Source organism: Macrobrachium rosenbergii, chromosome 20, assembly GCF_040412425.1.
Source record: "Macrobrachium rosenbergii isolate ZJJX-2024 chromosome 20, ASM4041242v1, whole genome shotgun sequence".
NCBI classification, from domain to species: Eukaryota; Metazoa; Arthropoda; class Malacostraca; order Decapoda; family Palaemonidae; genus Macrobrachium; species Macrobrachium rosenbergii.
In genome coordinates, this window is record NC_089760.1 from 30,085,481 (window position 1) to 30,090,000 (window position 4,520).

At 37.2% G+C, this 4,520-nt stretch overlaps 1 long non-coding RNA gene across 3 annotated transcripts in view; it reads right to left on the minus strand.

Moving 5' to 3' along the window:
• LOC136849195 (uncharacterized) overlaps nucleotides 1–4,520 on the minus strand; it is a 105,128-nt gene that overhangs the window by 1,562 nt on the left and 99,046 nt on the right. For all 3 annotated transcript variants that reach the window (XR_010856253.1, XR_010856254.1, XR_010856252.1), the window contains exon 5: nucleotides 112–245. This is a non-coding gene — a long non-coding RNA (uncharacterized lncRNA). The remainder of the gene's footprint in view (nucleotides 1–111; nucleotides 246–4,520) is intronic.

The window sequence follows — 4,520 nt, forward strand, 5'->3', positions numbered from 1 at the left end:
TAAAACATTTTTTTGTAACAAAAAGAAAGCAGCATGCTTCAGCAAAGATACATTCAATTTCTGTCTCTTCCTGCTGCAAATGCTTAATACCAAAAATTGTGATACACATACCTGGTGAAAAAGTCTGCCAAGTATCCTTGAAATCCCTTCTCTGAAACATGTATCTCCAGACATGAAGTTAATGTAATTGTGCTCCAGTAATAGGTTGCTTGCTGTTTACTATGATTATTCTAGTATGAAACTGTCTGAAATGTTGGGACACATGTTAAACATATTTTGCTCCTAACAATGAATGAATGAAGAATAATGAAACAATGTACAGGCAAGTACCATAACATTAAATACCAAAAATTTCATTTACTTGTATATATTAACCATGAACTAGAAATATACTATTGAAATCTTAATGTTGAACTAGATGTATCTGTGTAAATGCAAAGGGAATATATATATCTTTACTGAAACACTATGATCAGTGTGGGATAAATCTTCTTTTTAATGTTAGGGTGGGAAATTGACAGCCTTACAATTCACAAAAAGAATAACACTCAAACTCAAGCCTGTAATGTTTTAAAGCTCTGAAAGTCTGTACAGTAATGTGTGAACAATGTTAAACTTCATCTGGTAAAACAAAACCATTCATCATAAAATAGCCTTCAACTGTGCAGAACACATCCAGGGGCAAAAAGCTCTGACAAGAACAGTTCCACTGTATGCTCAGCAAACTCAATTTATAACTTTAGGTACATATCAATGCTGCTCATTTTACTGTGCACCTTTCAATGTGGATATGCAGCCCCTCTCTCCAAATTGTTTTTCAGCACATCTTGCCTCCTGTTCACTACAGCAAGCATTTGCTACTGGTTGTGGTGGTAATGGTTTTGATTGAGTCCTTGCCCCCTGCTCATCTCTACAAGCATCTCTCCTGTCTTATACTTGCAATGTCTAAGCAATGAGCTAGGAATTTCAAGTTTTCTTACTATGCAGGCAAGTTACCTACTTTCTGGTAATTTTGCTGGCTTGATTTTGGTTTGCGTTTTCCTCAATTAGGACCATCTATATTTTTCATGTTTGCTTTCGCATACACTCAAACCATTGCTAGTTCTGTTTTGCATAGCATTTTGAGTTTGCTGCTGTATTTTTGCCCATGTTTTCTCTTGCAAAGGGGGCCTGAAATTCTACCATGTCTTTCCTCGGCTTTATTTTCTGCAAGTCTCTATTAATATCCAGTCTCCTTTCTCTTGGGTCTCACTGAAGTAGGTGTAGGTTTTCCAACTCTACTGATGCCCACAAGGCCAAGCTGACACTATCACATGCTGTTCTCATTGCAACAGTGTCTCAAATGGTATAGGGTTTTGAAGCTATTAACCCATTGTTTATGCCTAATGTATTTGAACTAACAAGGGGAAGTTTTTATGAAGAATCCCTTTTACTTTCCTTTAAGTAGGCTCGATTGTTTGCAACAATGGTCTTCCTTCTCTGATGGCGAATTGTCATGTCTGTTCATCTCTCTGTGGCAATGAGTCAGATCAGGATATCTTCAAATGGTTTGACTGTTACTCATGCCTCTTATAGCACTTTGATCTTTTGTTTTCAGTCTTCCCAGTAACAGGTACAGTATATAGCTTGCCTTCTCTACAGAGGACTCATTCTGCAGATGTTTCTTGATGTTTGGGGAATTTACTGTGCTGAGTTCCATTCTCCAGGGTTTCCATGTGTACTACTATCAGCAGCATATGATGGAGAGTTTGGTCTAGTTTTTACAACAAATCTGATAGAATGTGAATGAGTATTGGAGAGACTTCATTGTCAAGGCCTTCACTGCTGATGCAAGGGGTTAAAGCCTAACCTACACTGATTTCAAACTGGAGGAACGTGGTTTAAATATGTTACACATCAATAGTCTTTGGGGCTTCCATAAATAATTTGATGTCGTTAACCTCATGGAAGTCAATCTTGACACTGCCACTAGAGTTGATGGTCACATCTTGACAATGCCACTAGAGTATCTATTAAATTTGAACAAAACTGTAACATGATTTTGGAGAACCTTAAAACTGTGCCTAGTAGGTACCAATTTCATTTTTCTTCAATCCTCTTTCTTATTTGCCATCCCTCCTCTTTCACTTCCTTCTCTTCTGTGCTTTTTAACTCTTCTCAACTGTAACTTCTGCACTAGGAGCTTCTCCAAATCTGTGGTCATTCAGAAATGCAGGCTTTGCCACCACTCTCCAAGCTGTCTGAGTCAACCATTAACCTACACAGTTCTTACCTTCTTGTCATCAGAACTCCTAGCTCTTGACAATAACAAAATGCTTCATTGCTCTCAGAAGATGAGGGAGAAATTGTTGGTTATTTCACTTATAATGGAGCACTGATGATGATGAGTACTGTATCAATTTTTATTTCTGATATATTCCTGACCAACTTCTGCAGGTTTATATTCAATTTTATGTTTAGTAAGGAATAAATGATACTGATCATATTTGGGGCAAAAAAGTTGGCAAAGGCTGACAGCTCTGATCTCTTAGATCTTAGTCCTAATTTTCCAACAGGAATGGAGATTATGATGTTTTCCTTACAACTGGCCACATTATAGCACAACCCAGTCCAATTCATGGGCTGACTGCAATCTTACTGTGCCTCTACCTGTCTCATCATATGCCCAAATCTTCTACACACGTCTGACATTTTCAACTTTGGGCAACTACTATCAGCAACTTCATTTATAATATGATCTTTATGGTGCTCTTCATACATGATCCATACCTTTTTGCAGTTGTGAAATTCAGTAAGTAATACAAACAATTGTATTATCAAAAACGTTGTCATTTTGCTGTGTCTCACCCATGCACAATGAATAGCCTAGCCAATACATGGGGTAAATTTAAATACTCAACAGAGTAGTAGTTATACTGATATACCACCGATTGTACTGCTACCCAATCAGTATTATTTCTGTTGAAAGGCCAGCAGATTCAATAAAGCACAAATGCAAAAACTGTAGAAACAGTACATGAAATGCAATGCATTTTCAAGACTGATAAATGTCACTTGTCACCTATCAAAAATACAACGAGGTTCCAAATTACTTTGTGGAACAACTAAGTATAGGTTACTTAGTTTTCATCTCTTTGTACAGAGTCCATCTGGAGCAAGATTGTGCTCTCAAGATGATTTTGATCAGGGAAAAGTACTGAATACTGACATTAAAACCCACGTTTTTTACGTTACGAACATCCTCAATCAACAACTGTATGGGTGCAATGTTAATTGATGGTTACAAGGAAACTATTTCAACTAACCTCTTTAGTTCATTAACTAGGCAATTAAGACCTGTGTGTCTCCTCTATGGAGTTCTTGGGCCCCTCAGACAGCCATTTTTGTTCATGACTTGAAGCAAGTTTATCAAGTGACTAGCTTTTCCAGGCTCATATGGTATAATACCTCAATTCTTCTCTCCAGTGCCAAAGACTACGTTTCAACAAGTAAACTTACGATTATTATGTTATACATAAAAACTATAAGAACCCATAGTTGCATTGAATACTAAAGTTGCCATGTTTTATTACTTACAACCATAGGGGGAAGCTCAATGGGTTCAAGAACCCATAGTTGCACTGAATACTAAAGTTGCCATGTTTTATTACTTACAGCCATAGGGGGAAGCTTAAATGACCAGTTATATGATAGTAAATTAATAACTGCATTCCCTTTTCCTAAGGTAAAACATGAAAATAAAATTCACTGAATCATATGTGTAAACCAGTGCTCTATAAATGGATACTTTCCCTTTGCTAACTGCCAGCAAGAAACATACTTTAAGTGTAAAGTGAAGGAGAGAGAGAGAGAGAGAGAGAGAGAGAGAGAGAGAGAGAGAGAGAGAGAGAGAGAGAGAGAGAGAGAGTCAAGGAGAAGGAGGGGCGGCAGTTCTCGTACTTGTTAGTTAACCACTCTATATTCAGTTCAGGTTTTGGTCTAACTCTCCTTGATTAGCAAAAGAGCCATACGATGATCTCAATTTATGAAAAAAGGCTCTGAAACCAGACATTAAACAGCTAACTGAAAAGTCGGTTCTAATTAAATGCAATGCTCCAGAAGCTATGTTGATAACCCCTTATTTATGTACATATATCCAACAAACAGTGTTTCAACCTGTTTATCTACGGACAGACAAGATAGCTGTTTATCGTCCTTTCCAAGTGCATGCAGATTTATGCATAAATACATTAAAACAAAATTATATTTCTATCTACATACATTGTTTATACCCAAAAGTTCTCTATTTTGCCTTGTTATCCATCCCTCCCAGTGGCCTACTACGTTGCTTTCCTCTAAACTTTACCGGTAATTTAGGAATAACTTGAGCTGAAAAAAATCGGCTGGCAGCAGCAACAATGGGGACATGGTGCGTGAATTTTATTAAATATCCCTTGTTGGCAATATATTGGGACAATATTTGTAAATGATGACTGTCCTCATAAGGCGTAGTGCTGCAGAAATAATTCTTTTATGCATCG